We start from the raw sequence: 27,578 nt of genomic DNA on the forward strand, positions 1-27,578 counted from the left end.
GGTCAAAATAGGTCATTGTAAAAATGTAGATTTTTCCTTTTTTTAGAGCAGTTTTCATGTATAGTCGCTAATGAGTAAAATATTAATTAAATAAACACACCAACAAAGGTAATGATAATAAAGTTAGAATGTTAAAGTAGCTTTATAAAAGAAGGGGGCAATGAGAGGAGGGGGGAGAGAAGACAGAGAGAGCCTTCAGTTGAGGGGTGGCTGGAGAGGGAGGGCCGGACGCATGACATCATTCCCTCAGCTTCTCTGCACGGACAGAGCTCTGGTTTCTCCAAGTGCGCACGGCGGCTGCTGCTGAGGGAACGACTCCTCCTGCCGTACCCAGGCGCGTCCTGAGCATCCTGCGCTCTTGGGTGGATTTTAAAATCACTACTTAAGCCGGCAGGGGAATCCGTGTACGGTTCCTCACTGGACCTGCCGCGGGGACGAACATATTTAACACAAACCCGGGGATTATTGTTTGTTTTAAACATGAAGATGTGATGGGTTTATGAGCTGAGAGAGAGCGTGAGAGAGAGAGAGAAAAAAAATAAATAAAAGCTGGAACTCCGACACCGACAAAAGGTAGGCAGACTTCTCAGCCTGTTTTCCCGAACAGTGTTCGGCTACTTTTCTTCCACTAGACCTTGGTTTTAATGTCATGGTTTTATCTGTGTGTAAAAGAAAGGGGGGGAAGCATCAGGCATGAGGTCTGGGAGCGCACAGACCTCTTCTGTCGTCTTAACACCTGCACAGAGAATAAGGCAAGTCTCCAAAGAAAGCGTTTCAGAATACTGCAAGAAAGCACGTTCAAGTTGAAACGGGGCTTAGCGACGGAACGAGATGCTCGAAAGTCCCGGACTCAGCGGGAGATTCGACTCTGCCCTCGCAAAGGTGTTGCTATAGTGGCAGAGCATCTCTGCCGCTTAAATAACGGGGATACGTTCACGAACGACGGTCGCAACAGGCACTGCTTCCCTTTTCTGTTCTGCTCTCCCACTCACTTAATTACAAAATGAAAAAAGAAGCCTGGGTCGTTCTGCAGCAGAAAGGCGAAGCAGGATTTCTTTAAGGTCTTCTTTTACTCCTCTTTACGCAGCATAGAGCTTCTTTGGAACATTTCCCATATTTCTTAATCATTCGTTTTTATCGGGCGGGGGTGTGTCTCTCTCGCTTTCTCTCTCTCTTTCTGTATTTCTCTCTCCGCGTGTGTGTGTGTGTGTGTGTGTGTCTGTGTGTGTGGTGGGAGGGGGTTCTCCATCTAGCAAGTGCATCTCCACAGGGGGGTGTTTCATTGACCAAGTCAATCGTGACAGGCGTTTCGTTAGAATCCGGCTATATAGGCATGCCCACAGACCAGGACACATCCAGCTCTTCTCGTAGGCATCGACCGTAAAAATGTTATTTTCGATCATTTCTGTCCCCTGTATCTCTTTCCCCTTTCTCTCTGTGGATCTCTTGTTTGATCAATATTCAAGCCTGAGCTGTAAGTGTTGGACTTTGAGAGCGGTGTTTGGTCTGCGCCCCTGGACGGGCTTTTGCTTTTGCGCATCACGTTGCCTCTGGCTTGTAGAACGTATTTGGGCTCGTTTCGAGGTGCGCCGCTTGAGCTTTCCACAGAGCCACCGAGGTGGAGTCAGCACAGCAATGACACTGACTTTGTCTAATTGCCAGTAACGTCCTTGCTGAAGCTGGAAACTCCGAAACGATTGGAATTTGCTCCCGTCTGTAGATCCTGTCGCTCCCGTTGACATTTGACGTGAAAGACCTTGTGTTTAGCCTCTGAAGACATATCTAAAAAATTAAAAAGCTGGTTTTACACACACACACACATATACATATGTATATATATATATATATATATATATATATATTCTAAATTAAACAGTCCCCGGGACACGAACTACAAACTGAGTAACCATTTTTTAAGTTTTATAAGATTTGGATGATTCCTCTCATAGTTTAATATTTTTGTAAAAGCAAAGCAAACACATCATGTATCATCATTCATTCTTACTATTATTATTCATGAGAGCAAGGATAGTCTTTTTAGGCGATTTCTTGTTTCTAACAGCATTTTTTTTTTTTATTTCTAATAGCATATTTTTATTTGGAGTTTGGTTTTGCCATATTTGACACAAAACAATTTAGTCTATCATTTTCACGAAGTTGTGCATTTCCCATCTTGTTCCATCTCTTTGTTTCGATCGCAATGAGCGCATCGCGGGTCAGCAAAGCTCATTAAAGCCAGAGGAGAGAACAATATCTCGCCCGCGCCCGGGTTGTTAAAAGAAAATGGCTTTATTCATTTTTCTCTGTACCAGTGGTAACTTAGTTATAGCTTTTTTATGGTGCCTGGAAATGGCTCACAGGCTCGCGGTGCTATGTAATGTAATCAAATTTATGATGTTGCTGTGTATTACAATTCCCTGTTATGCTCCGTCACATGAGAAATTTGGAGTGACTCCCGCCCCCTCGCCCCATCCTCCACACGGGCAAAACACAATGCCCAGAAACATCAGAACAAGTCAGGTTAACAGCCACCAGTGGGCTGAAGAAGAAGAAGCACGCACCCCTCGGCCCCCACTTAAAATAGCCCACGATACTTCCTAAATTATATTCTGACTTATGCTACCACAAATTTATTCAAGCAACCAATCACGTGCCTCTTGAGTTTTACATTTTTCACATTTTATGCACATTTCTTTTCCAGTAACAGTCAAAAGTTTGATTTCTGCAAGGAAGATTTAGAAATATGCAGAGCTGATTTCGTAATGATGAAACAAATGATGTGATGCAGCTTAGCACACAGAGCAAGACATGCACACATACAGATTTGTATTCCCTCATCTTTTTTTAGGCAGAACAGCACCCTTGGGATTCATTTGGCTATTATTTGTATGATTTTAATATTTCAGTCTAATTTCTAATTCAGATCCATATTTTAGAAAGATGTGTCGCTATGTTTCTGTCCTCCTCTTAATATTAAGATGCAGTGGTACCCAATGATCACTAATGCAGAGCACAGTCTTTCCTGTCTGACAGGCCTGTGGAAGAACAGCCTTTCATACTTAATTGGAGAACACATTTTATGCAGTTCTTCAGCATCCAATGTGTGTTCATGGAGCAGTCAAATACCCATGTTAGACATGCAAAAGAGGTCATTCTAACAGATCAAGGATCAAAGATTTGGATAAAGTCAGTGAGGACTGTTCTTTAACAAATAATATTGTTGCTGGATGTCTTGATACTCCTCTCGTTCAAGATCGGGTGGCTGAGGTGCAAGGTGAAACCCTCATTGACACAACCAGTGAGACCAGTGAGTGCAGAGCATTAAAGGTGTTGTAATAGAAGAGTATGTTAGCTTAATATTCAGGCTCTATGAATGCATGAAATATGTAATAGGATGGCATGTTAGCATCCGTTGTTTGCTCCTGCTGAAATATGCTTCAGATATGCTTGCCTGTCGCCAGCACCTACAGACTGACACACATAAACATATGATTTTATTACAAGATGAGCCATATTCTGCAGTTTCATCAAAAGCCACCAAACCAAAATTTTTGGTCACGCTATTAACGCAAGTGAAATGAAAATGGATGTGGAGGGCTAGTAGAGCTATTTATGGAAACTCAGATGCTGTAAAGTAACACCAGAAAGAAAAGAGAGAGAAGAAAATATTAAATCATAGGCACCCTTCATGGAGCGTTTCGTCCATGTGCACTGAGGGAGTCTAATTACCAGGAGAGTGCTTGTTAGTTGTCACCTCCAGATAAACAATGGGCTGTTTTTTTCCTCCTCCCCACTCCCCCTCCCCCCCTGCCCCCGCCTGTGGCAGAGTTTGAAATTCTAGGTAACAAAATGTCAGCTTCAGTGTCCATTCGCCTTCATCTCTGCATCTCTGCAAATAAACCAAAGTAATTTAAATGCATGTTAATAGCGTAAAACAAGATTGACATCTAGAACCAAACAACTACTGACTGCCACTCCAGAGGTGATTAACTTATTAAAGAAAAACTTGGGAAGGATAGAATAATGTGACAGCGCATTTTGTAATCAGCCTTGTGTTTCAACTGTGCCCTATTGTACAGTAAATCTTGTCAGAAAGCATATGGTCCTGAAATATGCTAATGAGTTCTGGAATATTCTAACAGCAAAGAAAGAAATATCCTTGCATCCTCTGAATTTGTCATTTCAAACAGCTGAGATATAAGCTCTTTAGAGAAAGTTGACTGTCAGAATGGGGGCAAAATGCACTATTCAAAACGTTTCCATGAACATTCTGACCTGGTTTGAGCCTACCATTGGGCTTGACACTTTAATGGCTTTGATATGTGTGCATTTTCCCAGCACAGCTAACATGTCAAGCAGGAAGATGTTGTCTGATCCTGGAATAATTGAAATGTTATCCTTCATTCCAAGTAAGGAAAGGAATCACTTGTGAGGGATGGGGTTAAAAGCCTCTGGACCTTCCCCTTCTTGTCTAATGTAATCCCAGTCAAATAATGTGTAAAGATTATAGTGACCAGAGGAAGTATGTTGTACTAGTTTTGCATTTTGCTTCAGTATGGTTTCATTACGCTGTTTAATTTCACTGGTAAGGATAATGCCAAAATATATCATCATGAGACATATCGCCTTTGTGGTATGGATGTGTTATATTACCTATAGTTTCATGTATTTCCAACAAAAAATACACAGGTGCTGTAGCCAAGTTGACACCAAAAAAATGCTGAAATCACTTATACCACTGATATCTGTGGCCATGGAAGGGGCTAACACAATAATTCCCTCTCATTCACAGATGCAGTCATATGAAAAAGTCAAATTTTCTTACCCAGCTTTCCCTGTAATGCTAAGTGACGTCTGATTCTCAAACCTGATGGAATATAGAGTGGTTCTCAAAAGGCATCATGACAGAACTGGCATTGCACCAGCACCCTACCAACATCATTAGAGCAGTATGTCAAGCATCGCACTTTAAAACAGGTCTTTAAAGATGACTACAGTGGTAATCTGTAGTCTTAGAAAACCCAAGCTCATTGGGGGGGGACTAGCTCTTCTCTTGAACATACTACTGCCTCTCAAAACATTTGTCATATCTCCAGTTGCACTCCAAGCCCTCTAAAGATGCTACATGCTCATTGCTAACTTACGTAAACACCTGTAAAAGGAATTAGTTCATTCATTTTTCATGTGGGGTTCACAAAGGTAATGGGATTGTATATAATGCACAACTGAGATTTCCTGAGAACTAAGTAAAAAATGAACAGAAATGTTGCTTTATTCGTCTCTTTTAACCAATAAAAATTCTCAAATCCACAACTTACAAAACATCGATGGCTGTGAGCTTGGCAGGATGTTTTCAGGAAATCAGACAATTAGGAAACCTCTCACTGGATACATGTAAATGTCCTTTGGGAAAACAATTTTCCTCCCGGGGGCTGTGTCTCTTGAAGGTCACAGCAGCATTTCACCTCCCCACTTGTCTTGCCCATAACTACACCACTGGGTATCGCTGGATGCTTCCTGCCAAGCTAGTGAGGGGAAGCTGATGTTGGTATGGGTCAGTGAGGCTGATGCATTGTGACAACAGCAAGAATAATAAAACACTGTCTCACCTGTTTACTGCTCGCCAGCATTATAGTCAAAGGATTGACAAAGAATGAGTGATTCATATCCTTTCGTGGATAGTCATTTATGTTTGATTCAGAGGTGTAATGTAACACACCAGTTGTGGTACCTTTGGGGCGTGGTGTGGTCATCACCGGGAGTAGGTGGATGGCTGAAGATGCTTGTGAGGTGAGGAAGGAGATAGAGAGCATGTCACACAATAGCAGGGCTGAATGAAGACAGAGAGAGGATAGCACTAGTGGTGGCCTTGTACATTTCATCTGGAGGCCCTAATAAAACCCTCACAGGCCGGCATTGATCTCTCCCAGAATAATCCATTTAGACTGAGCGTGCCTGGCCATGTGGGGCCTCTTCAATTATTTATGGGAGAATGCTGTGCAAGCTTCCGTTGGGATGCAACAATGTGCCCTGGGAAACCTGTGAACTGCAGATTGCTGGAGAGCAGAGGAGACACTACATTTGGAAGGAGGAGAAATGGCAGATGGAAAAAGAGAACCAGCTGGAGAGAGATATGAGGGACAGGGGGAGAAAAAGTGGACAAAAGAAAACATGGAGGGAAGGTGAAAAAATTGCAAATTTGAGAAGGAAGGAGATGACAGAGGGGGAAAAAATAAGAAAGAACAGAGAAGCAGTAATGGCAAGGTGCCGGTGATGAAAACAGAGGAAAAGACAAAGAAGAAGAAAGGTCTGCAGGGTTAAGTTTAAGAATACAGCCTTTAAAAAGACAAAGGAGGAGGAGCGATGGGTGAAAATGGAGGATAGAGGAAAAGCAAGGGTGGGTGCAAAAAAAAAATATATATATATATATTTATATATGTAAGGAAATTAAAGAAAGGAGATGAAAAAGGGATATAGAAGAAAGGATGAGGTGGGTAATGAGGGGGCAGAACATACTGAGTAGTAGTGGGAGAAACTGGTACAGATGATGGAAAGAACAAAATAAAAGTCAAACAAGAGTTAAAAGTAAAATAATGGGCAGGGAATAAAAGTAGGTATGAAAAGACAGGGGGAGGAAGAGAGGGGGAGGAATGGGGTAAGGAAGCATCAGAGGTAGAATTATAGATGAGAAAGGGTAGAAGAGTTGACAGGAAATGAGGCAGGAATAGATGGATAGGAAGAAGGTGGAGGATGGGACCTTTAAAGCAAGTCATGAACATCTATTGATCATGGAAGAGTTATGGTTGCTATTGTGCTAAGTGGAGACATGCCAGCTTGACTGGCTGTACAGTTGATCATTATTCCTGCTGCAGTCACCTTTTGTGCTGTGTTGTAAAAAACCCATGGCATTCATGCGTTTAGTGTTGTGTTTTGATGAAAAGTTTATTTATTCAAATCTTTTGGAAGATTATTTAATCAAAGTGACTTTCACCGTGTCACCACAGGTTTTTCAGGGTGATTTGGTCATACATCTAAGGTTAATCTAACGTTGTATGATAGTTCTTTTCATGCCAGGCTACTTATCCTAAACTTCCTGCTGTACAGTGTATTTCATGCAATTAGCTGTCCACAGGCCTCTCAGAAATCCAGACAGATTTATCTCACCTATAATTCCCAGCATCCTATTAGGTTTTCCGTCCAGTGCCTTCTGCCAAATCCAGATTTATGATTCTGCAAAAGACAACTAAAATGGAAACTTTTGTCTATATGGTTGAAAGATTATGTCTAACACATTCTGAGATGGTATATCTTTGCTTCACAGTGTCTCTAACCCTAGTGACCTCTTGATAGCTTCTCTAAAAGCTATTTTAGCATTTAGAACATTGGACGGTGCGGTAGTGTCGCATCACAAAAAGCTCCTGGGTTCATATTCAACCTGGGGCTTCACTGTGTCGAGTTGGCATGTTTTTTCTGTGTCTGTCTGGATTCCCTCCTGGTACTCTCACAGTCTAAAGACATGGGGCATAGGCTAAGGCTAATTACTGATTCTAAACTTCCTGTATGTGTGAATAGTAGCCTGTCTTTATGTATTAGTCCTGCAACAGAATGATGACTTGTCTGGAACGAACCCTGCCTCTTGCCCTGTGACAGCTGGGATAGGCCCCAACCCCTCCGGTGCCCAGAAGAGGACGGATGGAAGCTATTTTAGCAAAATGTTCACACTTTTCTATTTTCTGCCATGGTACAACTACCATATTAATTCATTAAGAACAGTTGTGCCATCTGTCCTTAAATGATCTGCAATCCACATTAAACTTAGATTAATATAGTTGGCATTTAATTTTTTGATTATATCAAGTCATGAGTGTACTACATTACAAACTCTCAGTGGCAACACAAAGGGGAAGGGACTTCTTCAAATGATTTAAACTGTTAGTGAAGTACTAATTGAGCAGACATGCAGTGGCAATGGGGGGAAAAGAACTGTGTAGTGGCTATTACATAGGCTATGTCAAACTGCTTAATCAGATTTGCTAAACGGTGTGGCGGTGTAGCTATTAACTAAAGATAGCAAGTTTCTCTTTAATTAGTAGGATCCCGTTTCCCACCCCTCTTCCTCCTCCCAAGCAGCCACCCAGAATTTATTGTGTGTCCGCAGACATTGATTATCGGATTCTAGTAATTGTTTTGTCTTCGCTTGATTAACAAACCTATGTTTTCTCCAGAGGCTATGTTCAATAGCAGCCATTAATGGCAGGTCTCACAACTGTGAATGCTAACGAGATGTTTACGATGATTGCAACGGAAATGCATGAAGACTTCCACAGGGGGAAGAAAATGTTTCCTTATTTTCTCAGGTTTAAAGAACAGCAAAGTTTAGTAAAAGGTTTCGGACACAAATGTTTGAGTTTGATTGGTCCCTCCGATTGATGGTGCTTTGTGTTTTTTGTGATTCCACTCCAGCACACACAGGCAAGATGATAGATCTGCAGATGGCTGTGTGAACCTTGGCATTGTTGGCACGTCAGGAATTTGAGCAGTCTGCCTCGTTTTTGATCTTCTCCTTTTTTGAGAGAGGTTGAGGTGAGAAGCAGAGTGCATTCCAGCTGCTGAGGAATAGGCATGTAATGAGAAAGAGGCAGAGGGGTGATGGAGAGCTTTTGGGGGAGCTTCGGGTCATGCTAAGGGGCTTGAAGAATTCAAGGGCGTAAGGTTTGGATGTAAGCACACTAGTGTACTCAGATTCTATATATGTTTTTTGTAAGCCCTGTTACAAGTAAGACCTTTAACTTTTATCTGATGCCTTTCAAAGGTACCTGTCATTCTCTGTCTACTACCACAACACCATGACTGGTCTTTGACTCGTATTTCAGAAGAATGCATTTAGACAAATCGAGTTTATTTCTTTTCATATATCAAAATGTACAAGAAACATTTGTGTGAGCATGCTGTTACTTTGAAATAATAAATTGGCTGTTCTATTCAACATCCAGGAGGAATTTGGATCACTTATGCAACATTTGTGAATGAAATGATCCAAAGACACCAACTGTACAATCTTATGGCCGTGTTTCAGTATAACACTACTGCACAGTGTGGGCGCCAGCATAGAACTTTCCTGTCAAAGACCTGAAAGTGACTCAGCCTGCAGTAATATTGAGCTGGAATGCACAATCCTGTTGCAATCTAATAAGTTGCTTTTCATTGATACCTGTAGTGACAAATCCTTACAAAGCAACCCTTTTAGTGCAATAACCAGTGCAGTTTTCATTCTTTTGTTGCCCTCCCAGTAATGCAGCATGCTGCACTGAACCATCTGGATGTAATTCTATTTTTCCTGGCTTCTCAGCAATTAATTCTATTACATTTCACTTGGTTTAGCTACATATGTCTACCTACATTTTAGATCATTTTGTAGTTTTCTATTTTTTATGTTTTAAATGACCCCACAATTTTCCTGTTTCCAAGTTGATGAAATTAAATGTATTTGTAAGAAAATGAAGAAATGACAACTGATAAATGCAGTCAGTGGGACTTTTATGCTGGCTTCCCCTGTGACAATCACCTTTAGGCCTCAATCTGCTGCTTGAGTTGTCCGTCGGTTTGTGCTGTTAGCTCAAACCAGCTGCTGAAGCAAGAACAGGATGCTGCGGGAGACGAGGAATGAGCTCTACTTAAAAGTAATTTATATTTACTGTCGTTTTGTTGGGTGAAGAGGAAGTGACAAATGCGAGCTTGTTGTTTATGAGGCTTGGCTAAGTGCTGGCAGAGCTGCTTTTCTCTGAGGTAGTTGGCTCTGTGTTTAATTCATGTCCTTGGGAGGTGCATTGCTTTGTGGTGTAGTGTGTGGCAGGCGAGCTAATGAGAGGTGAACCTATCTGCTTCTTATTCTCCATCTGCCTCCCTCGCACTTTGCCCCTGCTTTCTCCCACTTCTTGCCCCTGTCTCTCCTGCTTTTCTGTCCTCAGTCTCTGTTTTGACCTTTTTTCTGCTTTCGACCCCGTCCTCACAGCGCCTTTCGTTTTCTGTTACTTTGAGCCGTCGTGGAAAACGTGTACACAAAATTTCCTTGAATTTACCCCCTAGCTTGCTGTGCTTATGTGGATGTGAAACATGGAAATGGAGCATACTCCTTGTCATCACTTCCTGTCAAATAAATCATTCAGACCTTTGACAAAACCCCAAATAGGACTGCCAATTTTCAAAGCTGTCCCGTTCATCACTTTGATTCATCTTCTCAGAGATGGAAACCCCCACCTACCAGCCATCACCACATACTCACACACACACTCTCCCTTCAGTCCTCCACCATCACACATTTACAGTCAGAGAGTTAGCTGGAGAGGCTACCCTGCATTCAGTTTTCAAAGGAGAAGCAGTTCAGTGCAGCACCAGTGGATGTGGGCTCTAAAGCACCCTGAAAGAAAGACAGGAGAACGACAGGGGTGAGCTGAAATGTTGACCTCTTTGTCACCTCAGCTCAGCTACATCCACTTTCTTCTCCTCTTTCTCCTGTGTACCTTGTAAGGTGCTGTTTTAATTGACATAAAGAAAAAAGCTCTAGTTATCTGGCTGCCTGCTCCTGTTTCATGTCACAACTTTTTTTCCCCCCCTTCCTTGTTCCTTGTCCATCATTCCTCTTCTCTGTGTCTTTGCCTCTTAGGCTTTCCCTTCTTTTTATCTGTATTTTTTTGTTTCTGTCTCTCTGCCTCTTCCTTTCTGTGCCTGTCTTCCTTCAGCACAGAAACACAGCGTTCCCCTCTGATTGCCTGTGTTGTTTCCCTCCTCTTCTTTCCTCCTTGTCTAGTTATTTACATCTCCCTGCCTCACACCAGCCTACTCAACTTGTCTCTCTGTTCTCAGCTCTGACTTGAAATCTTTATGTAATTGCTTCTTAAATTTTGAAATGAGGGTATCAGCTCGGCTGCATAGATTCGGTTTGGAAAACAAAACAATGGCACATGTAGCGGTGATATCTATGCTAGTTCCGGCACAGATGTAATATTAAATCAGTAGACAGTAAACATGGAGGGGGCTGTAATCAAGATAACGTGTCAAAATATCGGCTCAAATAAGTGCACAGAGGACTTGCAAGGAGTGTGCCAAGCTGTGACACTTGCTTCTACTTTGGTTCCAGCTCTTCCTCCATTATTGAGCTGTCTATATTTCCATCTGGCATCACCTGCCAGTGGTAAACTTTTTCCTTCCATCCGCTGCTTTTCAGTGCATGACAAGTTTTGTTTGACTGACACTTCTGTACGTTCTTCCTATGTTCGGTGTAGTCAGCCCGGAAAATGAAAGAAATCCATTTTCACTTAGATCTGTAAAGATAGCAGCCCATCTCTCAATACTATGTATTTTCATCCATTTCATGATGGACTCGTGAGCAGCTGAATATCATCCTTGCCTCCTGGAGACAGAGGACAGACAGTAACTGTTCTTTGTTATTGAAACTACCTTTGGGTCACGACGAGTCAGTGATATTTCAGAGTTTTTCAAAGATGGGTTTTGTTGAGTCCTACAAGCAACATATTTTTGAGTTTATGATCAGGTCCACACCGAGATGTGTATATGTGTCTGTATTAGCAGAGAGCAGTTATCCATTTTTAAACTGATCTTCAAAAGTGCACATCAATTCAATCCTTGTATTGCAATTACTGCAAAACCTACACACACCCAAGATATTTACAATATATGCATAATACAAAAAAAGCATTGATAAAACCTGTATAGATGTCAACTAGCTTAATTTGGTATTATTCTTCTGCAGTTCGTATGCTCCTTTCTGTAGATCACTTCCAAAAATAGCCCTTACGTGCATAGCCTGTGATGGGACTTTCTATACTCCTGGGTCAAATGCCATTCCCTTTTTACACTGATCGTCACCTGTTATGTATTTTTCATAGCTCTGAGTGTCTGTCTTTTTTTTCATCCTGTATTCCCTTTTGCCCCTCTCCTCCCTAAGACCGGCTTGTCCTGTCACTCCAAGGTGGGCCTTCAAACTCTGGCGCATTTTTTCACAGCCGCCCTTTGTTTTCATCTATTGTTCTTAAAAGCGATTATGACCATCAGACAGGGCCATTAAATATTTAGTGGAGCTCAGGCTGCTGCGTTCCCTGGCTTCACAGGAACGCGCACCACAGATGTTCAAAGTGTCTCTCTGTAGGAAGGCGGTGCACAAATACTTTGAGGGGCAGTCACTCCATTAAATAAAAGCTGCTTTTTGGACATAGAGTATGTGTAGATCTTGTGTGATTCAGTGGCAGTGCTTAGTGTGTTTCTTTGTCCTTTAGGTAGTGACACACACATATATGCCTTTGTGTTTGTGTGTGCCTGTCTCTGTTTGTTTAAGCCACTGTGTTTTGCATTCACTCCTATACTCATTTATTTGCCTTCTGTCTTTGTCTGTTTTTGGTGCCTGTCCCTCACATTATTTTGCTTTTCAATATTAGAAAATGTATATATAACCCAATCCTCGTTTTCCACTGCAGAAAGAAACAGAATGACGAGTTGCTTGAGAGAAAAAATAAATAAACTCCTCTGCTATTGATTTAACTAAAAACGTGGATTCACCAATTGCCTCTCCTGTTACTGCTACATTTAATATTGATGTCCAAATCTGAGAAACTGCACTCTGGTGCAATACTCTATAACTATAGGAGAGAATTTTGTCCATCCCTGCTGCTTTCCACTCGTCATCTTCCTTTCTGTTTGGAGTAAATCAGGTAAAGCCAAGGTTTTTCCACACTCTGTGATATGTATGCATGATATGTTTTGTGTTTCTTTTTAATATAATTTCAGTTGTGGATTATGGGTAAGCAAAAATCATGCTCACTGTTGTTGTTGTTTTTTTTATTGCAAAATATTAAACTGAAAATATTTAATTCATCAAGGCTTACAGGTTGAAAAGCTGCAACATTCATTGTTGAAGCCATTGTGCCCTTGAAGCATAACGGAGCTTTGTTGTCCTGGCTGTTATTATTCAGAAGGATTTCAACTGAGAGAGCAGCCAGGAGTTCAGTGTCTTGCTCAAGGATGTTTTGGCTGTTCTAAAAATGAAAAGTGATGTGCCACTTATGAGACGTCCAACCACAAGTCCATCCTGCCAGTTTATAATCTTATATTTACTGCAAGTCATGATGATGAAAAAATGTTTTGCCCTACTAGATATTATGTCTCATATTGCGTCTAATAATATGGTGCTGTCTGCTTACACCGAAGCTTCATTTTCTATAAACAAGTTAAGTGAGAAACACTCACTCTGTAGTGATTGTCTCATGGCTCCATATCTTCCTCCTGTAAGCTAAAGATGTACAGGTTAATGGAGTGGGAAACTCCTTCTGTCTGCATGTTTGTTTTGTCCTGCTCAGAAAACTTTCGTGAATTCTCCATCATCTCAGTATAACAGACAGCATAAACCATTAGGAGTCCAGTTCACCTGTTTGGTGCAAATGAAAGTGAGAATATTTGCAGTGGAGAGGCACAGTCCTCACAATGGGAATAGTTTTGCCAGGTGGTGGCCACAATCCATTGCTTTCTCCTCATTCGTCCTTTTTGCTACTGTCCTCGTCACTCCTGGCATGAGGTGGTACCCTATTCAGGTTGCACATCACATCACATCACATTAGCTCTTCCTAAATGGCACATCCATATGTGCCACAGGAAGATGGCTTGCTGTGTCTACCTGGACAGTCTAAATACAATACAATACAATACAATTTTATTTATATAGCACATTTAAAAACAAGGTGTATGCCAAAGTGCTTCACAGAAACCAAATAAGAGCAATAATAAGTACAAGTAAATAAAATAATAAAATAATATAAGTACAAATAGAATATACTAACAGGTGGGAGACATAACTAACCAATGATACCAGGCATAGTAGGCACAAGGCGAAAGGCTGAAGGTTTAAACATAAAAACATTAATTAAAGCAAAAAATATAAGTTACAGTACAGCTAAAAATGCAGGGTCTAGGAGGCAGGGAAGGCAAGGCTAAATAAATACGTTTTTAATTGAGATTTAAAAGATTGAATTGAATCAGACGCGCGGATAGCTTGAGGAAGATTATTCCAGAGGTAGGGTGCAACAGAGGCGACTGCACGGTCACCTCTGGTCTTAAGGCGGGATCTAGTTCGCACCAGGAGCATTTGGCCTGCTGATCTAAGCGCTCTCCTAGGGGTATAAAAGCTGAGGAGATCCTTAAGATAGCTGGGCGCGGTGTTATTTATGATTTTAAAAGTGAGCAATAAGATTTTAAAATCGGAGATCAGGGAGAACTGGAGTAATAGACTCAAACCTACCAGTTTCGGTTAAGAGACGCGCAGCAGCGTTTTGAACGAGCTGCAGTTTGTGAATAAGGGCAGAATGGAGATAAATAACACTGAGATGATCCCAGGAATTGGGCCATTACATGAACAGAGCTGGGCAGGGCAATTTAAAGGCATTAACCAATCAGCAAGACCAGAATCTGCTCCTTTGTGCAAGAAGGAACAGGATGACTCCTGCCAGGGCCCCACAAACTGAACTCTAGCAGTTTTTTTAAATGCAGCTCAATTGGAGTTTGCCTGAGAACATCAGAACTGGCATTTCCACCACTGGCACCCTGTTCTCTTCATATTTGACAGTAGGTCACACTGAGTGCATGTGACAGATGTGAAAGTGTCCGGAGACACCGTGGCGAACGTTAAGATGCCTGCAACATTATCCAGCATGACCGGTTAGTCAGTGGGTCGGTGCAGCATATCCTTAGAGTGTCACACAGACCTCAACGTGCTGTTGTGTACTGGGCTAAAATCCTCAAACCCATCATCAGACCTTATGCTGGAGCAGTGTGGACTGGGTTGCTTGTGGAACAGGACGATGAGGCCTCATGTGGCGTGGCTAGTGTGTAGGTAGTACATGGGACAGTACATATTGGTGCATCTGAAGCCACTATAGCTCATTGAAGCCGTGATCCAGGTCTGAGAGGAGATCACCCAGCGCTCCATCTATTGTCTTACCAGGAGCATGCCCAGACATTTTCAGGCATGCATGCAGGTACATGGGGGTCATAAACATTATGGTCACATCATGATTCAAGTTGGATCAGCTTGTGATTTCAGTTTTTTAGTCCAGGCCTCAAAGTGCTGAAATAACAGATTCCATCCCTCTCAGATGTTTTAGTTACAGCAGTGTGTCTCTCCCTGTTTAAATGCTCATTCACTGCTGAGGTGTCACCTCCAAGAAAATGAGAGCATTTTGTTTTTCAGCTCACCACATACTAGGTCAGGACCTCTGGACGTGACATTGTATTTTACCCTCAAAAGTCTAAAAGGTTGTATTTTAACAAATACCAGGATCTTTGCCCAAAAGGAATCAGTCAGGGTTGTTTCTAAAACCTAATCCAGTAGCAGCTGAAACTGAAAAGTCTAAAACTAGCAGTCCAAGACAAGACACAAGCAACGGTCCTCTGGGTGAACAAATTTATACTGCGCTGTAAAGCAGACTTGTTTTAATTTTTTATGCCTCCTTATCCACAAAGATGCTATTCTAGAGCTCTACCTGTATATTAAAAAGTGACACAAACAGAGTACCCAGTGCATTAAAATGAGACTGTGTGGACAAACTGAACAAATCCACAAGAGTTTAAAACATGAATACTCCTCATTCTGTTGAAGGTGGATAAAGGAACTCAAAAACACACCTAGTGCAGCTTTGAATCTCTGTAGAAGATTAAATCACTGGTTAAGGCAGACTTTGGGTGCAGCTAAGAGGTGTATTTCAAAGACGCTGAAGAGCCTATTCATACTTATCCACGAGTGAGTTATGTTAATTGATGAAAGTCCTTGGTTTTAATGGCCATGTAGTAGCTGGTATTGAGAAGAAAGTGACAAGCTGTGATATGTGCTTGTATGGGCCAGCCAGCTAAACCTTTCTTTCTTCCTCCCTTTTTGCCTAATGGTTGATAATGAAGAGGGCATCTTTACAGAAATGACATGCGCATGTCCTTTACTGGGAACAGACGCACGCATAAAGGCTGGGCTGACTGCCCTTCAGAATACTGGACCTGACATTAATCTTTAAATGACTGTTGCTTCTTCCCTAAGACTTTCAATCCATTAGTGGCCACATCTTGAGATGGAGGAAGATTGCCAAAGAGCCAAAGACAGAGAGCGGGCAGCGTCTGTGTGTATGTGTAAGTATGTGTTGCGGATGTAGAATGGTGGAGAGAGTGCAATGGAAAGGATGATGTCAATGATAATGGAGGATGAGGACAGGGAATCAAAGAGCGACAGAGACTGGCTTAGGCCATGATGAGGTATGCAGAGATATTGTGTGATAAAACAAGTAAGACAGAGAGGGTACACATCTTCAAAAAAAACAAAAAAACTTGTCATGTCAGCAATCATATTCCTCCATTGATGCCACACTGGCACACCCTGTTCCCCCATCCTACACTCACACACAGAGATTAAACTGATATTCGGCATCAAAGTGTGGTTTTTATTTGTATTTTTTTTGTCTTGTTTTGACAGAACAACAGAATCAATAGATACTGAATTACAAAGGCAAGTTAATGTTTCATGTTAACACGTGATCCCAGTCTTGCTTCAGTCTCCAACATTTCCATTATTGCACACTGAATTGCGCCTCTCCCCTCGCCTTTTTTCGTGCCATTGTTCCCTTACTTACCTCCTCCTGTCATTTCACATGTCCCTTTCACACAGTCATTCCATATATCACTCTGTTTCTTGTTTTGTCCACACTTCCCATTCTGTTCCGTCTTCCCTTCAGTTCAGATCCTTCCTCACATCTCACCTTATTTTTTTCTTTGCCTTGACCTTCTTTTATTCTTTTTTCTAATTGTACTCTCTCCCCGCTATTTTCCGATTCTAACTATATGGCTACTGCAATTACAACTTTTCTACCCAGCCCTTTTTCCCTTTCCTCCTTTTTATGTCCCTTGCCTTTCATCCTCCCCACCTCTCCTCCTCACACCCAGCTTACTCTCTCCTTCCTTTCTTCCATTCTCTCTGCTCAACCCTCTTCTTTTCCCCATATCCTCTTGTCCCCTCATCTCCCTCCCGCTGCTTCTCTAGCAGTGAGCTATAGTGACTCTGACATCATTACCCTTGTTGTGACAGGTTTCATTTGTACCCTGTGGACCTATACATCAGCCTGACTGATAGTCCAGGGCCTGGGGCCAACAGAGCCCCACCCAGACTGGGACAGAGTAACAGACAGAACGATCCTAAAACCACTCCAGCCTGCATACCACTGGATTTTTTTCCATTACTTGTTCTGATATGTCAAATTCAATACCAGTTCATAACACGCCCCCAAAACATCAGCCTGTCTGAAATAACAATCCCTGTGCTGGAATAAAATAAACACATTTCAGGGGGGAAAATGCACACTCACACTCTTTGATTGACAAATGATCTCTGGAAATTGCTATACGGGAAAACTAACGAGAGCTTAGAAACAAATGGAAGTCATTAAATATTCCATTTAGTAGGACTTTGCACAATTTGCATGTGCCCTTTGAATTAATCACAAAAAAACCCTGTTTTGATAGTTTTGTTTAAACATATGATGAGTCTTGAAATGTCATTGTACTGATTTGTATTGCGTCCGAAGGAGCTTCAAGGTTGTCTCAACAATTTGTATTAACCCGCAAAGGCAGAAGTTTTCCAGTCCTATGACTTAGTCAATTGATTACACAAGTGCTTATAGCTCGTTATATGTATAATGATGTATAAATATGTCAATATAGATAATGAATATTTACTTTTACACAAATGAAAACTCAATATAATTTAAGACAGTTATAAATGACTGCCTCTCACTTCAGTATTTATGCAGTTAATGATTGTTTGGGGGTTAAGTGACGTGCATAAAACACCCAACCTGTGTTTTATAGTCAGCGAAGCCTTAACAAGACCTTTCAGAGATTTTCCTACATAAAAAAGACAAAAAAAATTCATACTGCTAATAGACTGCAGGTACAAAAATTAAGCAATCACTCATTTAAATTTTAAATAATCCATAATCCAAATGATTTGTCCTGTTCTTTCATACTGCTCAGCACCATTACCAAAGTGTGTGAGGTATTCCAGTCAGCACAACGTCATATCCATCTCTACACCCTCACAAATGCAGCCAATACATTAACAATACCTTCAGACTGCTCGCAGTCCCATTGATCTGTGGTCATATTAATGTGTGGCTTATGAGCTCGACAGCATCCTTTGTGGCCAGACAAAAATGAATCCACTTGAGTGTGGCGCGTTTAATGGCCGACCTCCACTGTTCTTTCACAATGGAACAGATCCCCGTTGTGTTCATTAGGTTGTGCAAAGTAGAAAGCTTGGAAGAGGACTGCTATGAAAGATCTTCATTTTACAGGCACCTGACCCCCCATGAGTGTAGCGTGCTGAAGGAATGGGATTGTGAGAGAAGTTTGAATATAAAATTAAGTGCAACATAATAGTTTTCCATAACAGGACTAAATTTTTGACTTTGAGCCCTATTGGCCTGTTACAAAAAGCACCAAATAAGCATCTTTTGAATAATAAATCCTATTACCACCTCTTGAATTACAGATAGTCATGTTCCAAATAAGCACTTTTGAAATTAAGCCCTTCATGTGTTTTTTCTCTGTGTAGATTGTCAGTCATCCAGGTCATGGCAGTCTTAAACAATCTTTTCAAGCACTTAAGACTTTGCATGTAAATCAGTGGGAGCAATCACATATGGTCATTATCTGTTGATGAGTTATCCCACGGTTTGGTGATTTTTTTTTCTAGCTGTGTGCAGCCATTGTGTTGGCTCAGCAAGAGCATTTATAAATAAGGGCTAGCTGTCTCGCTGTAGTCAATACCCCTCCATTCACCGTGGAGGTTAGCCAAGAACAGAGTTGAGCTCAGACATTTTTCATGTACTATCCTCTAGAATATAGCCTTTTTGTGATGTGTGTATGTGTGCATGTTTCTGCTTGTGTCCAAGCACCTGTGTAGGAAGCTATGTGTGCGATGCATTTTTGTGTGAGACACAACTTAGTTGTACGTGTTGCTGAAGAAAAAAGACTGACCACACAGAAGGCACATTAATCATCCCGTGTTTCTCTCTTTTCCCACTGCCTCGTGTACTCGGAGTTGAGGCCTGATGGATGGTTTGACTCTCGCTCTAGATTCCAAGGGAGAGACTGTAGCCTATCGACAGGCCAGAGATCCCTTGGGGAGTCCCTAGCTTACCCTACAGCCCATACGTCTCTTGAAACTTATGTGTGGCTTCTCATGTATTTATTCCATACATTGTAGATGTGTTCTCCCTGACTTAAAACTGGAGTGGGAAAGTGACTGTGCAAATGTCAGCCCTGTTACATGATTTTTGACTGCCAAGAAGAGTAAATGGCTGGGAAATGTTCACTGGTGTTAGAGCAGAACGACTGAATTCATTATAAATTGACATCATTTACAGAAAAATAATTTTCCACTGACCATTTCATGTGGGCATTGGTGAGTTCACCATCTATCTTACCCATTTATACCAGGTACTTCAAAGTACTTCATGTTATTCATAATGTAGTATCAGCATCGTAGCTTTGTTTTTTTTAGGAGGTTGCCCTTTAAATGCATTTTATCCTATCATTTACTACTTTTGTGTTCTGTTTTCAAGGCTAGAACAAGAAGCTAATATAAAATAAGTGAAGCACTAAGCTGACAATTAAAGAGAAGATACAGGCTAGCATGACTCCCGTTTGCCACCTCCTGTGGATCATTTAAATCACCCGTTGCTCCTTGATAGCTGATGAATAATAATGCCGAATCAACATTAGGTCTCCTGTATTCTGAAGTGAGAGAAAGGGATAAGGAGAAGGGATGGGACTAAACCATAACATAATTAATTTTGGTGTTTTTTGTTTGGTTTTTTTTTTTGTTCTTGGATTGTTTTGAGAGGCAAACAGAAAATGCAAACAGAGGTGAAAACAAACAGGAAGCTCTTAGTTTTCCAGCGGTAGCTAGTACCTCAATAAAGAGACAGGAAATAGGAAAAGAATCCACACAGAGACGTGGCTGCAGCGTGCCTCTCCTGTTTTCTTTCCCTCTATGGCTGTCTCCTTCTTTGTCTTGTGTGTCAGTAACTCCGTGTTGTCATTCACCTAACCTTGGTGGCAGAGTGGAAGGTTTCTTGGCGCCTGCCAGTTGTTCTTGGCACAGAAACGCAAGGGAATAAACCTCAGCACTTTGATGATGAGGCGCTTAGCAGATGTCTGATGTACAGCTTGACGAAGCTTCGATTTCCCAAGGACACAGTAACTCCTCGATATGTGACAGGATGTGCATGTTTATGTGTAAGTGCAATGAATCAGGCTTTGAAATTACAAATCAGAGCGAGTATTTGGCTTCCTTTCAAACATATTGTTGTGCACCACCCCGTGAGTCTGATATTTACAGTAGAATTGTGCACTACCTTCATTGTATAGGCAAATGGATGTTGACAGATGCTTGTGTCAAGCAGACTAAGACAATTGGTGGTGACAGCCTGGGTCAACGTGTCCTGAGAGCCGACAAACGTCCGTCTAGATTTCCAGGTACGGAAGAATTTTACCCCTGGGATGTTTCAGCCTTGAACATAATGAAGCATGTCTAGTGACAAGGTGGATGGACTCCTTCAAAATGTATCTGAAACAAGGTTAGAATGTGGATAACATAGCAAGGAAAAGAGGTTATTTCCAACCTCAACCAAAAAGTTTATAAGCAAAACCCTCACGCAACATATTACTGTTCCAGAATATTTTATGAGCCAAAATACATTTTTACTGTGTATCATTGTGTCATAATGTATGCTGTAACAGCAAGTTTTATGACAGTTTAATTCAGTCTCCCTGAAACATGCATTCAAGCACTACTTTCATCTGGCTCGCTGTGCATTTTGGAGTATTTGGCAAACCTCTTGCGCAGGTTCAGTAGCTCATTCCTCCATTGATCTTTTTTTGGGTTAGTTGTGGTTGCTGGTTCAAGTGGGTCAGAGCAAGGGGTTAACAAATATTTTGATTGCCTTCACTATCTAGCATGACACTCTATAAGGATCACATCAGTGTATCCTATCAGGTATGAGGTGGCAAGTATGCAAAATGCCTGACAGCCTCTTATGCAGCCATTCACACTGTGACTCAGGATGCAAATTGTTCAGGCTCTCAAACCCTATGGTATCAGCCAAATGTTTAAGCACCCCCACCCCTTCCCCAAACAACTGGGGGTATGTGGTGGTGAGGTGAGGCATAGGAGCACTTGCAGAAGTAAACAAGTGTACAAAACAGACATACAAAAGCATCTATCCACACAGAGACCTGGCTCGCGTTCAAGGTCAGGCAATATCGGCAAATGGTAAGATAAAAGCAGAGCATTACTTGAAGCCATGTTGCAGTCTGAGATAACATCTCATTCAGTGGTACATAAAAGACAAATGCGTCTATGGGTTTAGTTAAGCCCAGCCAGTGCTGGATTTTTGGGTCAATACAGATTTTAGAGATTAAAAAAATCTTATATATGTAGCCTCTATGTATTTATTTATATCGGTGATTTTTATGAGAGCCTGTCTTCTTTCATGATATTGAGACAAATTGCAGTATGGCCATGAAAGCTACTCTGCTGATTAACTCTTCGCGGATGGCTTTTTATCTGTTGGCATTTGATGTACGACATCTTTGTAAGGGCTACGGTCGAATGCAATCACAGGGCCTTTCATTGCAGGGGTCCCTTCAGATTGCCTGCTAGTTCTCAAGGGAGGCCATCCCTCAGAAAATATTGACTGTTGGACAGTGAGCGCCTGTGTGTATTAGAGGGGCTGCTTTAGAGAGAAATTGCAAATGCCTTTGTGTGTGTGTGTGTGTGTGTGTGTGTGTGTGTGTGTGTGTGTGTGTGTGTGTGTGTGTGTGTGTGTGTGTTGTGCTTGTCTGTCTCCATGTACTAATGGAGAAATAGGAGGAGAGCCACCCAGAAGGCAAAGGTCACTCACCTTGTAAAAGGAATAGAAGAAATTCTGTTTTTTCACAAGACATTGCTCCCAAACACAGTGACTTTCTCCTATCTCATTGTTTTCCTATGCTTTTTCCTTTTTGATAGCCTGCACTTTCAGATTGGTGAGGAGCTCTTGAACTTTCCAGAGACTTAAATCTCACCTACTGAACCTACATACTTCAGCAAGGCTCTTTCTTACCAATCCTGAAGGCTCCTGCCGTCCTTTTCTTTAAATGCTAGTGTCCATTTATAAACTTGTGCACCATGTTTGGTCATTGGTGCACAAGTTTATAATGCACTTAGCAAAAAGGGGGATTTAAGCTTAATACAGATTCACAGTTATTTTAAAATGAAGGACCGGGAGATGTCCAGCTTGTATTGTCGCTGACTTTCAATAGTCCTGCCAGTTGTTAATCTTATTGTATTTAAACAAACTCCACTAACTGCATGTCTTTGGATTGTTGGAGGAAGCTGGGGTACACGGAGAGAACCTACCAAAAACTGAGCTCAGGACCTTCTTGTTGTGAGGCAACATTGCTAACTACCATGCTGCCCATTATTATCCAATCTTATATAGTATATATAGTAGATCTATATGTGATAACAGTCATACAGCACATTGTCAATCAGAAAAAAAAAGTGTTATTGATAGATGCATTCAATATAATTCTGATCATTATGGTGAAGGTAATGATTTGTGTCCCACGGTTTAAAGTGCTTTTGCTTTAGTTAATGATTCAACGTGGTGTCAAATACTTCTTATTTTGCAATCCAGTTGTGTTTATGGACTTGTCCTAATAGTTTGCCTTTTGCTGAAATGCTTTGAAATTCCTGCTGTCACAAATCTATTCAAAGACTTTGAACATATGCCCATAGATGCTTTATTCCTAAAATCTAAAACTACACAAGTGCCAATGTTTATCCATCAACAGGACGGCATTGCAAATTATCCTAAAGCAAAGCAACAAAACACTACCTGCTCACTCACTGGAATTTATTGGGATAGAAACCTCAGTACATTTCAAAGCAGGGAAATTCATTGGAGCCTTAAGAATACACATGACTACTGTAGCTTTACCTGGACCAAGAGGAAATACAGTTAAACTGCAGTTGCAGTTTAACTAAATGAAGCCAGAGACAGCAGGTGCACATTTATCTTACCAAATAACAATCACTAGCTAGCATAAATTAACTCCTGTCTGTGCTATGAGCTAGATATTTGATTGACAGTAATTATCGTTTCAGGCTTGTCACAGAGACCCAAGCATTCTTGATGTTTTCATGTAAAACCAAAGCTAGAGCCCAGCCCCAGTCAACGACACAAAAATAACTGGAGCAACATGACAAAACATAGTCTGTCTAACTAAATATGCATTTTTTGTGTGTAAAATGTTAGCGTCATGTAACATGCTTGGGGAAAGGAAGTCTAAATGCTTATATGAGCATTATGGAGTTACATCTTTATAGATAACAGATAGCCATCAGTGTTGTTATGAGGAATATTCAACTTCTCTTTCTGTCAGATTGCACAGAGATTTTAAAACATTACCACCCTGGATGCCAATACAGCTAAAGTGCCAGCTTTACCTGCACTTTTCATCATGCAGTACTTTCTTTCATCCCCTTGGGGAAACACCACATTTTAATTGGTTAAGAAATAACTTCTATTTTTTCTTGTTTTGTTATGGTATGATGTAGGTTTCTTTATATACTCATTGTCACTCTGTGACAAGTGTTGGGGAGGGTGATCATTTTGCAAGGCTAATTAATTTAAATGAGAAATAATATTAAATAATTTAATGCATTAATGGGAAAATGCTATATATTATGATCCTTAATGGCAGGCTATTACAGAATACTGTGAATTTGTCAATCCCCAAGATCGGCACAACCCTACTGAGAGATCAAGGTCACACTTCAGAAGGCTGAATTTGATCCTGAGCTAAAAACATGCCTTTGCCCTGTACAGACTGGGATAGTATTTCATGTAGCAACTTTGCCTCACTTAAACAATGAACAACTAGGTTGCGGGGAGGAGGAAATCAAGGTCCTGCCCTTTTTAATCGTGATGTTCTGCTCTGGGGTAACACCCCCCTGGGTAGATAGTAATGGAGTAATCCTCTTATCTATTACTGCTTCCTTCACCCTTGCAGATCATTTTTCTTCTGCTCTAGTGTATCACTCTGTGCAGTGCTCAATGTTTTCCCCATTTGACTTTTGGCCACAGTCTGGCTCAGGTCAGATTGAAATGGTCTGATAGTATTGGTGCACTGCCATATCAATGTCCCTCTGAAAGATCATTAATCAATTTGTCTATTAGAACTGTTGAATTTATTGAATTTGTCAGTGTCCTTTCTTAATATGCAACAAACACAGGTTTGAAATGAAGAAGCCAAAGATGCAGTTTATTTTTATTTGTTGATTATCTACATTAAAGAAAAACAGATATTGGCACACAGACATGCTTTCGTAAGCTGACAATACCCTGCGACATTACACATGCTGGCATACGTATTGGCGCCTCGGACCAGTCGTGTTGGACATGGTGTGTGAAAGGTGCCCTGCTGTGTCGTTGGTGACAAAGACTATTTCTGTACTCACTCTCAGACAGAGAGACAAGCAGGATGTGTAGCGATGAACTCTCATCACACTGTGCTAAATAGCACCGAGGGGCACAAACCGCACCTAACATTAGCATGCTCCTTTCTAAAGCTGTCATGCCTTTTGGACACCAGTGTGCACCTACTGAAAGGTTATATTGGACCCATGGACCCTTTTAACATACTGTAGATCACCTTGAACCATCGGACACATCATCAGTGATGGTTCCTTGCATCATGTGGTGTTCTTGGGTCTTTCAACATAAGATAGCCTCACCCAGGTGACCTGGCCGGGCTTGTATCCTGCACCACCCATGACATCCTCACCTGAACTACAGCCACCTTGAAGCACCTTCGACTTCCACTGCCTTGTTGGCAGAGTTTGTCTTGGATAAGTGAAACCACTGCATGAAACCAGGCATTACAAGCAGAAACCAAGAATTCTGTTTGAACAGTAAGGATAGGCAGCTAATAGAAAATGGATAGCATGTAAGTCTTATAGCATGTACTATTACTTTTCTTTATGTGCACATATCATGAAAATAGGTTGCTGAAATGATTCATTTTAGCCTTGACTATTATCATTCATCCCCCTCTGGCTCCCTCGAATGCTGCTGGGTTACTCTTTGTTAGCCTATTGTCTCTGAGATAAAATGCTTGCACATGTGGAATGCACTTATTTTCTTAGCACAGAAAAGTGTGTTTATATCACCCCACTGAGATAGTGACGTGTACCCCAGTGTGATAATAGCGTTCATCTGAATGGCAACACCTGTTCTGCATTTTGTCTGCATGTGTATGCCTGTGTAATGTTGCTCAACAGGCCTCTCAGAGACACAGCATCAGTGGGAATCCAGCTTCAAAAAGGTGCTTAGTAATTCTGTTCAGATGAGCATACAAGGAGAAACTGGGACTTGCCATCCCACAGTTGCATTATGAAGTAACTTTTAGTTACTGATGATATAAAAAAAAATCCTGCAAACCAGCAAAGGTACATTTCTTATGCTGTTTGTAACTGTTACATGGTCTCTTCTTAATAGAGGTTAGAAAAGGAGTTTTGTTACTGGAATTCTGCAGACCATTAAGTTGAAAATTCATTTGTATTAACTTATAATATATAAATATTATATGAACCAAATTAGAGATTTAGAGAGTAGTGGAGCTTTGAACATGGCTTAACAACCACCAAGTCAGTGTTAGTTTTAAAAAAGAATATATCAGTCTTCTCAGAGCGATGGGCCCTGTCAGTGGCAACAGAGAGGAAAAAAATTTAATACTGAGTGCAGGAAATGTTACTGCATACAGATGAAATCCAGATCCTTCCCACATTTTGATTAATTTGTGTTGTTGCCTTTCATCTTTTCTCTTATTCTTTTTGAACATATTTTTTTATCTTGTGCATGATTGAGGTCATGGGGCACAGAGAAGGCACTGTTCCAGAGGAGATACACTCGGGAAATGCATCACAATATTCACACAATCCTAGGGCAAAAAAAAAAAAAAGTCACTATATGAGTGCTATCACTTCAAATTAGGCAAAAATTGTATCATAAGCAAAAATATATTGATTTAGGTAAAATGGTCAGAGACTCAGGAAACCCACAGCTTTGTGTGCTTACTTTCTGTGGCAGGATCCATTTGTGTATACATTTATGGCTATAGCCCATCAGCTACCACCTCATAAATTATGTATTACTTTTCTTTTTTTACTTGATGCAGTCACAAAATTGGTGAGGACAGTAAATGTAACGTAGTTCACTGCAGACAGGTAAGCTGTCACTCAGTCATTCCTTTACAGTTAAAATCTTTGTTACATTAAAACCGTCCTCAGGTTAAGCCCTTGACTGAGTCTTGATTCAGTAAAAGAATTATTTCAAACTCCTTAAATTAGATCCTTCAATTCTTGTTTTGCTGTTACTAAAACCCAAATCCAGTTTAGTCAAATTATTCATTGAGCCATCTACAAATTCTCACTTATCCACATAGTTTTACCGAAGGGCTAGAGCCTCTCCTGGCTATCATAAGGTGAAAGGTAAGGTGGATCCCAGACGTGTGCAATAAACCATTATCCTTCCTGGATAATAGTTTATTGCATGTTGTGTGATCAGTGTAGTCAAACGAGATATCTTAATGGCTACTGTAGAGCTTCAGGCAGAACCAAATAACTGCACATAAAAATAAACAGTAATTAAATTTTTCATTTCTGGTCACAGTGTCAGTTTTAAACATCCATTAGGTTCTGATTCATCTTTGACCATGTTTTCCAACATGATCACCATCTTTCTCTTTTAGAAATTAAATCTAGCAATGAAAAGACCTTTGTCATGCAGTCCTGTGCCAGGGTGACAGGCAGAGTGGAGTTTCTAGTTCTTCTTGTCAGCAGGATTGTGAAAAATTATTATAAGTGTAATGAAAACACCAAACCATGAGCAAATGAAGAGCCCAATAAGTTTTTTGTGCAAACCTAAATCCAAGCCAGCAGTATCCAAGTGCCCTTCTAGTTTGGTTATGTGACCACACCAGTTTGTTGTAAAGATGTTACTTTTCAAGTCATTATTATATGCTGTCCCTTAAAATTTGGTCCCAAGATTCTGGGGCTCTCTGTGCTTTTTACCATAGCACTAAATTTTATATATCATCAGAATTCTTTTCTACAAAGCTCTTCCTGATCGTACTGAGCCAGAATATGATATCATATCACATAATAGAATCTAGTAGAGGTTGGTGACAGGGGGGCACAGGGAGATGTACTGGTTGTTGAAGGAGAAAGAGTGGCACCCATTTGTCACGCCATTATCAGCAGCATCCTGGAATTTGTCAGAGTCAATAACAGGACTGGCTGTGCAGTGACAGACAAGTGTCTAACATACAACAGACGACGATTTCTATGCATCAGCTCGCTCTCAGTGAGGGATTGAGGAGAAACAGAGGGGACGTCAACAAAAGGGTGGAATATCAACTAAGTGTAG

The 27,578-nt window shown here is 41.0% G+C and overlaps 1 protein-coding gene across 12 annotated transcripts in view; it reads left to right on the forward strand.

Annotated features, from left to right (window-relative positions):
• The first annotated feature begins 234 nt into the window (after window positions 1-234).
• ptprsa (protein tyrosine phosphatase receptor type Sa) overlaps window positions 235-27,578 on the forward strand; it is a 228,123-nt gene continuing 200,779 nt past the window's right edge. For 5 of the 12 annotated variants that reach the window (XM_084954050.1, XM_084954049.1, XM_084954053.1 and 2 more), the window contains exon 1: window positions 235-573. The gene's annotated coding sequence lies outside the window, so the exon portion shown is untranslated. The remainder of the gene's footprint in view (window positions 574-27,578) is intronic. The other 7 variants (XM_084954056.1, XM_084954060.1, XM_084954061.1 and 4 more) reach the window with 4 other exon arrangements.

The sequence above is a fragment of the Perissodus microlepis genome, chromosome 15, assembly GCF_051167445.1.
Source record: "Perissodus microlepis isolate ML-2025 ecotype Zambia chromosome 15, ASM5116744v1, whole genome shotgun sequence".
In the NCBI taxonomy this organism is placed as follows: domain Eukaryota; kingdom Metazoa; phylum Chordata; class Actinopteri; order Cichliformes; family Cichlidae; genus Perissodus; species Perissodus microlepis.